Genomic DNA, 12,691 nt, shown 5'->3' with positions numbered 1-12,691 from the left:
TCAATTGTTTATAGCTGCTCAATTCACAATAGCTAAACTGTGGAAACAACCTAGATGCCTTTCATTAGATGAATTGATAAAGAAACTGTGATATATATATATATATGTGTGTGTGTGTGTGTGTGTGTATACATACACACACACACACACACACACACACTGGAATATTACTCAGCATTAAAAGAGAATAAAATCATGGCATTTGTAGGTAAATGGACGGAGTTGGAGAATATCATGCTAAGTGAAGTAAGCCAATCCCCTAAAAAGCCAAAAGCCAAATGTTTTCTCTGATAAGCACATGCTGATCCATAGTCGGGAGTGGGTGGGGAGGAATGAAGAATGAAGAAATTTGGGATTATGCAGAGGGAGTTAGGGGTGTGTGTGGTTGTGGGGATGGGAAGGATGGTAGGATGAGACAGACATTATTACCCTATATACATGTATGATTACACTACTGGAGTGACTCTGCACCATGTACAACCAGAAGAATGAGAAGTTGTGCTTCATTTGTGTACAATGTATCAAAATGCATTCTACTGTCATGTAAAACTAACTAGAACAAATTAAAAAAATAGACGGGAGACCATTAAAATAGAAGAGGGTCAGGGGGAGGGAGGGAAAGAAGAAAATTAGGGCTGAGGTTGTGGCTCAGTGGTGGAGTGCTTGCCTAGCATATGTGAGGCACTGGGTTTGATTCTCAGCACTGCATATAAATGAATAAAATAAAGATCCATTGACAACTAAAAAAATTTTTTTTAAAAGGGAAGAAAATTAAAGGAATAAAAAATTTAAAAAGAGGTCAAATTATCTGTTTGCTGATGACATAATCCTATATCTGGAAGATCCACCCCCAAAACAACTCCACCCAAAGACTTCAAACAAATTATTAAAGTAGCAGGATACAAGATCAACATACAAAAATCCATCATTTTCTATACTCCAACAATTAATATGCTAATCTAGAAATCAGGGACATGATCTCATTCAAAATAATCTAACAACAACAACAACAACAAAAACAGAATCCTTCAGAAAAAAATCTAACCAAAGTGGTGAAAGTCCTCTATAATGTAAACTATAGATCACCAAATGATTTGAAGAAGGATTTACAAGGGAAAGACCACCCATGTTCATGTTCTTGGATAGGCAGAATTAATATTATCAAAATGGCCATACTGCCGATAGCATTATACAGATTCAATGCAATTCCCATTAAAATATCAATGACATTCTTCCCAGAACCAGAACGGTCTTAATATTTGTTTGGAGAAATAAATGACTCAGAACAGTCAAATCAATACAGAGTAAAAAGAGCATTACTCAATAAACTTATGCACATGGATTGAAGCAATCAAGAGCATGAAGAGAAAGTCTACAGAATGGGAGAAAATATTTGCCAGCTACTCCTGTGACAGGGGTTGATATTCAGAAAATATAAAGAACTCAAAAAGCTTAATGCTAAAAAATGCCAAATAACCCAGTCAATAAATGGGCAAAAGAACTAAACAGATATTTCTAAAAAAAAAAAAAAAAAAAACCAACCCACAAATGGCCAACAAATACATGAAAAAATATTCAACATCCCTAGCAAAAAGGGAAATACAAATCAAAACTACTCTGGGATTTTATCTCACTCCAGTTAGAATGGCAATCATCAAGAATTCCAATAATAATAAATGCTGGTAAGGATGTGGGGGAAAAGGTACATTCATACATTGTTGGTAGAGCTGCCAATTAGTACAACCATTTAGAAAGCAGTATAAATAGCATGGAGATTCATTAAAAGAGGAAGGGAACCACCATGTGAACTAGCTATCCCACTCCTTGGCATTTATCCCAAAGAACTAAAATCATCATATTGTAGTGATACAGCCAGACCAATGTTTATAGCAGCACAATTCACAATAGTCAAGTTATGGAACCAGCACAGATGCCTGTGTTGTGATGTATATCCACAATGGAGTTTTTCTCAGTCATAGAGAAGAATGAAATTACGGCATTAGCCAGTAAGTGGATGAAACTGGAGAATATCATGCTAAGTGAAACAAACCAGACTCAGAAAATTAAGTGTTGAATGCTTTCTCACATATGTGTAAAGTAAAGCGAGATAAGGAGAAAATGGGGGCATTTCATGAAAATATATGGGAAATCAGTGAAGTAGAAGAAGGGGATAAATGGGAAGGGAGTAGGGAGGTGAAAAGGGAGGAACTGCAGAATGAAATTGACCCCATTATGCCATGGGCATGTATGAATATACCACAGTGAATTTCATCTTTACGTATATCCATAAAGTGCCAATTAAAAAAGCAATAAATAAATAGAAGGAAGGCCAGTAGAGGAAGGGGAACAGGTGGAGCGGGGAGGGGAGGAAGACAGGATGTACTGGGGACTGAATGGAGCAAATCATATTCCATGCATGTATGATTATGTAAAAATAAACCCTAGTGTTGTATATAACAGTAAAGCACTAATAAAAATTTTAAAAAGTATTCAAAATTCTTCTAGCATTTAAACACTAATGAAAACATCCAAAAGTTTATTATTCTATGTTTTAAGGTGGTTAGAAATGGAGAAAATAAAGATATTAGAAATAATACTAATCCTGAAAGAAAAAAAAACAGGCACGCTGATATATTAAATAGATCTACATTTACTGCCAAAATAAATAATTCTTTTTAAAATGAAAACTGTTCTACAACATTTAGATGAAGCAACCTAGACTTTTAACAGCACAAGATCCATTTAACAGCTTTGAAGGACATTTTTAAAAGGTGGTGAAACATCTTGCTGATTAGAATACCATATGACCTCATTTTTAACTCTAGGTTGGCAAAGGATCTGATGTCAGATTACAGACAATTGAAAAAAGCCTGTTTTTAACTGAAGGCTAATTAACATCAATTTTGTTTTTAAAAATGAAAAATTTAGGGTCTATATATCAGCATGAATGCTTTATAACAAGGGGCTGTGAAAATAGACTTAATGAGGCAAACTAGTTTTAAAAGCTGATGTCTAAAAACTTCTTAAACATCAACTATGTCAAAATAGACTTTACTATTACATATAACTAAAAAGAACAAATAAAAAAATTCCTCTTGGACCCAGTTTGAAGAATGTGAAAATTAAAATTCTGGAAATGCACATAACATTTAGGTTGCTGAATGAAGGTATAGATGGACTATTAGTTAATTTCCAAAACTACTGCTAGGATGTATGATCAATTTACAACAACAATACCCCCCCCCCCCCCCCAATTCTTAGCTCATTATACTATGATGCCATTCCAAAAATAAGCAACAGAAATAATACATAGGTTATTAGCATTTAAAATCATCTTATATTTACTTTGACTTGTTTCAGTCCTGGAATGAAGAATGGCGTGCCTGGTGAGAGTGCAGGTTTCAAACGGGAGTTTTTAAAACAGCATTGCTTAGGCTCAGGCCTACGGCCATCCTCACAACATCGCTATTACAAAAAAGTTCAAATTAACTTATTTTCACAAATTTTACTAAAGTCATGTAAATCAAAAGTCATTTGGGATAATTTCACAGATTATGTGCTTACTTATCTATACAGTGTGTTACCATGTTACCATGCAAAGAACTTATAGGCATATAATCAGAGTACACATAAGAAAATCCCAAAGCTTAGATTTATCATTTGCCAGTTTTAAAAGCCAGACTGTCAGAGAAATGCAAATCAAAACCACCCTAAGATACCATCTCACTCCAGTAAGATTGGCAGCCATTATGAAGTCAAACAACAACAAGTGCTGGCGAGGATGTGGGGAAAAGGGTACACTTGTACATTGCTGGTGGGACTGCAAATTGGTGCAGCCAATTTGGAAAGCAGTATGGAGATTTCTTGGAAAGCTGGGAATGGAGCCACCATTTGACCCAGCTATTCCCCTTCTCGGTCTATTCCCTAAAGACCTAAAAAGAGCATGCTACAGGGACACTGCTACATCGATGTTCATAGCAGCACAATTCACAATAGCAAGACTGTGGAACCAACCTAGATGCCCTTCAATAGACGAATGGATAAAAAAATTGTGGCATTTATACACAATGAAGTATTACTCTGCATTAAAAAATGACAAAATCATAGAATTTGCAGGGAAATGGATGGCATTAGAGCAGATTATGCTACGTGAAGCTAGCCAATCCCTAAAAAACAAATGCCAAATGTCTTCTTTGATATAAGGAGAGTAACTAAGAACAGAGTAGGGTCGAAGAGCATGAGAAGAAGATTAACATTAAACAGGGATGAGAGGTGGGAGGGAAAGGGAGAGAGAAGGGAAATTGCATGGAAATGGAAGGAGACCCTCAGGGTTATACAAAAGTACATACAAGAGGAAGTGAGGGGAAAGGGAAAAATAATACAAGGGGGACAAATGAATGACAGTAGAGGGGGCAGAGAGAGAAGAGGGGAGGGGAGGGGAGGGGGGATAGTAGAGGATAGGAAAGGCAGCAGAACACAACAGACACTAGTATGGCAATATGTAAATCAATGGATGTGTAACTGATGTGATTCTGCAATCTGTATATGGGGTAAAAATGGGAGCTCATAACCCACTTGAATCAAAGTGTGAAATATGATATATCAAGAACTATGTAATGTTTTGAACAACCAACAATAAAAAATTTAAAAAAAAAAGCCAGACTGTTATCTAATATAGCCTTAACCAGTCTGTAATCTTAAATTTGCATTTATAATTGAGGTTAAGTAGAAAATTTACATCTCAAAGCCTGAGACAAGCAAACAAACCTTGATTAACCATTTTTTTAAACAGAGAAAGATAAAATATTTTTAATCAAAATAAAAATACATAATTTAAGCATGCTGAATTAACACAACCTGGTATGGTATGCCTTCCTATAATCCCAACTGACACAGGAGGATTGCAAGTTTGAAGCCAGCCTCAGCAATTTAGTGAGACCCTGTCTGAAATAAAAACCAAAAATGGCTGGGGGTGTAGCTCAGTGGTAAAGCACGGTTGGTTTAATCCTTAGTACTGCCATCAAACAAATACCCGCCCGCCCCATTTGATAACTGAAAAATAAATACTCCTCAGGAAAATAGAATTTCCTATGTTATGCAGATAAATGTGTTGCTGTAGCCGTCCAAGTTTAGCTTATTAAGCCAATTGTCATATAAAACAGTTGCTTTAAATTAAAATCACTTTTAGATATGAAGATCATGCTGCCATTTTTTCCACGAAACCCATATGAGCTCTCCAAACAAATCAAAATAATTGATGAAAAATTTTGTCCTCTAAATTTTGTCTCATATCATCAGTAGCCAAGGACTGAATGGATTATTCAAGCCCCAAATGGCATTGTGAACCCTGATATGATGACCTAGTGGGACCCATGGATTCCCATACAAATAATTTTTTCCTCCCTTATCATCAAAGCATTTGTAGGTAGTGAAGTTTATAGTAGAAAGGAAGAGAAAAATCCCAGGATTTAAAATGTCTCTGGGTACCATCTGGGATTTTCCTAAAAATTTAAATGGCAGACTTGGCTATCCATGAGCGGTTGAGCCCCCTTCACATTAGAGATTGTTGCCAGTTTGGGTCATGTTGCTCAAGGACAAAATATTTGCTCCTGAAATTACTCATAAAACTGAAATCATGGGGCTGGAGATGTAGTCGATAGAGTGCTTGTTTTGCATGCATAAAGCCCTGGGTTCAAAAAAAAAAAAAAGCCTAAAATCATGGGGGGTAACAGGATAGAATTTACCACTTGTCATGTTTCACCAAAATTTTGGGGACAGGTTGATGAGGAAAATATTGAGGAAGATAGAGATGTTCATTTCAAATATCCATCCCTGGGGACCCAGGGATCTGGAGAGCTTTTTTTTTTTTTTTTTTAATATAAGAAAATATTTTTAAAAAAGGCACCGTGAGACAAAGGAGAGGAATGTACATATGTAGATTTAGCTACCCAGAGAACAATTCAGTCTTAGTTTTTTTGGTGTCTGTCCTGAGCATAAAGAACTTTAAAATTCTCAATGTGAGTAAGCTTAGGAGCTCTCTGCTTGAAAGCGCCTATGAAAATATTCTCACCAAACCACGGAGCCCAGAAATAGAAGGAGCAAACATGGACATACTGTAATGCCAGATTCATGGGACCACAATAGACCTCCAGGAGCCGAATCCGATGCAAGCACACAAGAGCCTTTATTGCAAGCTCGAGCCTGGACTCACAACCGTTCCCGACACAGCGGTCCAAGGGAGTGAGTCTTGGTCCTTTGTTCAGTGAGATTTTATAGGTTTTGGGGGGATACTCTATGTGTCACAACATCACACAGCAAATCATTCCATACCGCGGGAAAGTCAAACAACAACTCTTAACATTCACTGGTGGGAACAAGTTGGGTAGGGGTGATTGGTTAGTACAAGAGGGGGATTTGTTTAAACTGATTGGTTTAGGCCACGAGGGGTGTACATGCTAAACTACATGGTTTTCCAACATGTTGTCAACCACCATAAACTACTGGGGGGTCATCTGGCATCCTAGGTATTTTCCCTGTCTCATGTTGATTGGTGGTTGCTAGGGAGTTGCTATGGGTCCTCCCTAGCCTAACTGAGTCAGGGACACCTGGCGCCACAGATCTCTCCTGTTATTTGCAGACAAAAAACTCAGCAGGGTGGGTATGTGCCTAGAAAGGCTCTGTGGGTTTTTCCAAGGACAGGATCACTCCCCCTTCCTTAGGACAGGCCTTGAGGTAGAAGCTCCTATTCTTTATTTATTTTTTTTAAATGGAGTCACATCAGTTTCTCACATATAATTAGCTATCTGATTGAAAATGTTTTTCATCCTCCTATATTTTCATTTTTCGGTGACTATTCTCATCACATTTCCATAAAAATGTTGCAAAAAGCTTGATTCAACAGAAAACATCTGGCTTTTGAATGAAATTATATTGCTTATATACTTAGTTTAAAAGTAATTGATATTTTAATCAAATGGTTGAAGGATAGGGTGTATTTTGAAACATTTTTATTTATTTGCAACTGAATACATGGTTTGTTAACATGTTTTTTTTTCCTAAAGAGGCAGGTCAGAAATGTTTTGAGCTTTGCACACCATCGTGTCCCTGTTGCTACAGCTCATCTCTGCTGTTATAGCACAAAAGCAGCCATAGGCCGTAGGTCAATTAATGGCCATGTCTGTATTTCAATTAAACTTTTTTGTGGTGCTGGGGACACTCAAAGGCCTGACACATGGTAAGCATGTACTCTATACCTGAGCTACCTCCCTAGACCTCTTAATTATATTTTATTTATAGACATAGGCAGTTATTTGCCTGCTTGTTCTAGGGTTTAATTTATTTCCATATACTCATGCAAAGATACAATACTCTGAAATACTTTAGAGAAATTCTCCCTCACGTTTCTTTCCATTAGATACCATTCCTTCTCATACAGTCAACAAGGGCTGGCTTCTGTCTCAGAGATAATCTTGGCACATACAAGAGTGTATATATTGTAGGATGGGTCCCAAATCCTTCTTTTCTTTATTTTCTTTCCTTAATTTTTAAATTTAATTAATTGATTAATTTTTTAATTGTGTTAGGGCTAGAACTCAGGGCCTCATGCATGCTAACCAGGAACTCTACCACTGAGTTACATCTCCAGTCATCTCTTTTTTGTTTTATACACTTATTAATGATGCAAATCCTTTATAAGAAACAGAAGTATTTTGTTAGCTTATTCATGCCTGAAGATCTCTTTATTCTGTGATTAAAACTGTTGGGTGTGTGGGAGACTCCCCGCTGAAGTTAAGTTTCAGTCTAGCGAGAATATTACAGAATCCCTTACCCCTCCCCCTCTTCTCCAAAGGGCGCCAAGCAGAAGAGTGCCAAATTCAAAAGTTCTCTCCACTAATCCCTGCTGGACACAGTGTCCACTTGCTGTTCCTGAGTCACCTGCCAATCAGCACCTGCCATGTCACCTACACAACCCTTTTAAGCCGAAGCTTGCAAGCTCATGCTCTTTGCCCTCTTCCTCTCTGCTCTCTGCCCTCTTTCTCTTCTTTCTCTCCTCTCTTTCTCTCTGCTCTCTACCTCTGCTCTCTGCTCTATTTCTCTCTGCCCTCCTCCTCTCCTCTTTCTGCTCTCTGCCTCTTCTTTTCTTTCCCTTCAGGCAGCCCCCCAATAAATCTCTTGGTTGAATCTCCATCTCCGGTGAGTCACTTGCCTTTCAAAAATCAAATGGTCTCTACTGTGAAAATAAAAGTTACTGTTACAGAAATGGGGTCTTCTGGGAAACTGAGGCAGTGTGAAGACACTCCCCCCTTTTAAACCTCAATTCTTGTTATCAAGTTGGGAAGATTTCAGACATGTCTCTCAGAGTAACAGACATGAGTTTATTGAAGGGACAGGAAAAGGAAAAGGGGACACTCTCATGGGAGAGTGTGAGTCCTCTCATAGAGGAGAGGGACAATGTGCCTCTCCTAAATTCCAGAGAAGTTTACGGAGAGTCCTATGCAGGTCCACCTCTTGACTTTTGACTGACAGCAGGATGACATCAAACTTTCAAGTCCCCACTGCCATGACAACTCTAGGTCACTTTGGCCCATGCTGGCCAGTTCTAACTGGATTCTTCACTATAAATTCATGCACATTTTGTGGTTAGGAGCAATGTCAAGTTTTCTTTTTTGATATAGTCTTAGTTTTGATATAGTCTTAATTTTGCTTGGGTATTTGCCAACTCATGAGTTCAAGTGAGATGAACTCTTCTTTTATACGTGAAAACAATGAGAAAGGATTGAATTCAATTAGAAAAATTTTAAGATATTGCCCAAAGGTGGCTTAGGCATAGGCTCTGAACCATTGACCAAGAAAGTCTGTTTGGGATTTCTTGGAAGGTTTTCCTTTTACATTACCAAAACAAACAAACAAACACCCTGAAAAATTGATGTACATTGATTTAGTACCTTGATAGTGCTTATAGTTGCAAAGATATATGAATATGTCCAAACTCATGAAAAGATATACATTAAAATGTGCAATTTCTGTATATCAATTATACCTCATTGAAGCCTAAAAAAGATGTGAGATATTTCTTTCTCTGCCTTTGTACTTTTTTTTTTTTTTTAGTAAGAATGTGAGTGTTTTGTGACATTTCAAAGGAGTAATCTATGACTAAACATAAAAACAAAAAACTCCTAAATCTAATGAATGCTAACCCTTGAACTTTGGGACTCATGACACTCTGTGGTGGAAAATAATTAACTACTATTTTTTTTTTTCATTGGATGGAGCATGTGTGTTGTGGACATGTCCTGTGAGGTACACAGCAGTGAACAGTCAGCAGTCAATATTCCCAGAAGCTAGAAAACAGATACAAAGTAATCTGGGTTTGATACCAAAAGTTTTGGGGCTCATGGTTTCAGAGGTCTCAGTCCATAGATGATGAAGCAGAATGTCATAGAAAAAGGGTTTGGTGGAGAAAAGCAGCTCAGGACATTGCAATCAGGAGGCAGAGAGAGCTCTGTTCAGCAGGGATAAAACATAAATCCCAACGGCATGCCCCCACTGACCTATCTTCTCCAGCCATACCCCACCTGCCTACAGTTACTTCCAGTTAATCCATATCAGTAGATTAAGACACTGATTAGGTTGAGGCTCTCATAACCCAATCATTTTGTCTTTCAACCTCCTTGCATTATGTCACACATCAGCTTTTGGGGGACACCTCATATCTAAACCACAACACTTTTATATGTGGAAACTAGAGAAAAAAGGAAAAAAGGGAATGGTAATGTCATGAATATAGGAAGGCCAGTAGTATAGAAAAGTTGACCAGGGAAAGGGGGGAGGTGGACAAAGTACTGCGAAAGGATAGTGATCAAATTATGTTGCATGTACAAATGTGGGTTTATTAACTAATCCCACTATAACATATAATTTAAAAAAATTTTAGTTGTTGATGGAACTTTATTTTATTTATTTAGATGCAGTGCTGAGAATTGAATCTAGTGCTCACACATGCGAGGTAAACGCTCTGCCACTGAACCACAACCTCAGCCCTATAATGTATAATTATAATGCACCAATAATTTTAAAAAAAGCATTTTCCCTTCATTGGCTTTGTGACTTGCAGGTTATATAATCAAAACTGTTCAGTTATTCAAACTTTTGTGGCATTATCACTTTTTTCCTCTGCTCTATCAGCTTTTGAGGGGTGATTTCAAAACACAAAATAAAGCAATATTTCAAGGATAGAAAAAGAAATGAGCACTCTTTGCTATTGCTCCTTTGACTTTTTTTTTTTCATGAGTCTATGTGTGACAATAGTTAAACTGTGGAGCCAACCTAGATGCCCTTCAGTGGATGAATGGATTAAAAAATGTGGCATATATACACAATGGAATTTTACTTAGTATTAAAAGAGAATAAAATCATGTCATTTTCAGGTAAATGGATGGTGTTGGAGAAGATAATGCTAAGAGAAGTTAGCCAATCCCAAAAAACAAATGCCAAAATGATATAAGGAGGCTGACTCAGTGGGGTAGGGAAGGGGAACATGGGAGGATTAGATGAATTCTAGATAGGGCAGAGGGGTGGGAGGGAAAGGGAGGGAGCAGGGAGTTAGCAAGGATGGTGGAATGTAATAGACATCATTATCCAAAGTACATGTATGAAGACATGAATTGGTGTAAACATAATTTATATACAAACAGAGTTCTATATGTGTAATAAGAATTATGATGCATTCCACTGTCATGTATTTAAAAAATAAAACCTATAAAATAAGTGTTCATGTCAAGTCTGTATTCTTTTCTATTTACTGATGCACTAGCATTTCCTTATGCTCACTCTCTGAATTCCTAGGGCTTTATAATAAGTACTGGAATGAGAAGGTATTATTTCTTCAAATATGTTATTCAGGATTGTATAGGCTAGTCTAGGTTATGAATAGTTGGTGAAAATCTATAAAAGAGGCTAACGAAAGTCTGACTTGAAAAGTTGTGTTGACCAAGTTGAGATGAATTGGCATCTTAAAAATATTCAATTTATTTTTTATGTTTTTAATTAAAATACCATAGGATTAATTTTTCCCAGCTTTTTTTAGTTTTATTGATTTTATTTTTTTAATATATGACAACAGAATGCATTACAATTCTTATTACACATACAGAGTACGATTTTTTATATCTTTGTATATAGAGTATGTTCATGCCAATTCATACCTTTATACATGTACTTTTTTTGCATTACAATTCTTATTAAACATATATACCACAATTTTTCATATCTCTGTTTGTACAAAAAGTGTGTTGACACCCAATTTGAGCCTTCATACATGTACTTTGGATAATAATGTCCATCACATTTCATTGTCCTTGCTAATCCCCTGCCCCCTCCCATTCTCTCCCACCCCTCTGCCCTATCTAGAATTCATCTATTCCTCCCATGCTCTCCCTCCATACTCCACTATGAGTCAGCCTCCTTATATCAGAGAAAATATTTTGGCATTTGTTTTTTGGGAATCGGCTAACTTCACCTAGCATTATCTTCTCCAAGGCCATCCATTTACCTGCAAATGCCATGATTTTATTCTCTTTTATTGCTGAGTAAAATTCCATGTGTATATATGCCACAATTTTTTTATCCATTCATCCACTGAAGGGCATCTAGGTTGGCTCCACAGTTTAGCTATTGTGAATTGTGCTGCTATAAACATTGATGTGGCTGTGTCCCTGTAGTATGCTGTTTTTAAGTCCTTTGGGTAGAGTTATGAAAACTTACTTTACAGAAATATTAATCATTTCAGGGGTTAAAAGGCAGAAATCATAACATGTCTGAGGAGAGGGATAGCTGGGTGAAATGGTGGCTCCATTCCCAGATTTCCAAGGAATCTCCATCCTGCTTTGCATATTGGCTACATCAACGTGCAGTCCCACCAGTAGAGTATGAGTCCCACATCCTCACAAACACTTGTTGTTTGTCTTCATAATAGCTGCCATTCTGACTGGAATGAGATGATATCTTAGAGTAGTTTTGATTTGCATTTCTCTGATTGCTAGAGATGATGAGCATTTTTCATATATTTGTTGGTTGATTGTATATCCTTTTCTGAGAACTGTCTGTTCAGGTCCTTGGCCCATTTGTTGATTGGGTATTTGTTTCTTCAGTGCTTAGCTTTTTGAGTTCTTTATATACCCTAGAGATTAGTGCTCTATCTGATGTGTGAGGGTGAAAAATTTGCTCCCAAGATGTAGGCTCTCTATTCACCTCACAGATTGTTTATTTTGCTAAGAAGAAATTTTTAGTTTAATTCCATCCCATTTATTGATTCTTTGTTTTAATTCTTGCGCTATAGGAGTCTTATAAGGAAGATGGGGCCTAATCCCACATGATAAAGATTAGGGCCTACTTTTTCTTCTATTAGACACAGAATCTCTGGTTTAATTCCTAAGTCCTTGATCCATTTTGAGTTAAGTTTTGTGCATGATGAGAGATAGGATTTAATTTCATTTTGTTGCATATGGATTTCCAGTTTTCCAAGCACCATTTGTTGAAGATGCTATCTCTTCTCCAGTGCATGTTTTTGGGTTATTCTCTGTGCCCTCTATTCTGTACCATTGGTCTACCAGTCTATTTTGGTACCAATGCCATGATGTTTTTGTTACTGTTGCTCTGTAGTATAGTTTAAGGTTTGGTATATGATGCCACC

The sequence above is a fragment of the Marmota flaviventris genome, chromosome 3 (genome assembly GCF_047511675.1).
Source record: "Marmota flaviventris isolate mMarFla1 chromosome 3, mMarFla1.hap1, whole genome shotgun sequence".
NCBI classification, from domain to species: Eukaryota; Metazoa; Chordata; class Mammalia; order Rodentia; family Sciuridae; genus Marmota; species Marmota flaviventris.
The sequence above is the reverse complement of the archived record's forward strand: the minus strand, read 5'-3'. Positions refer to the sequence as shown.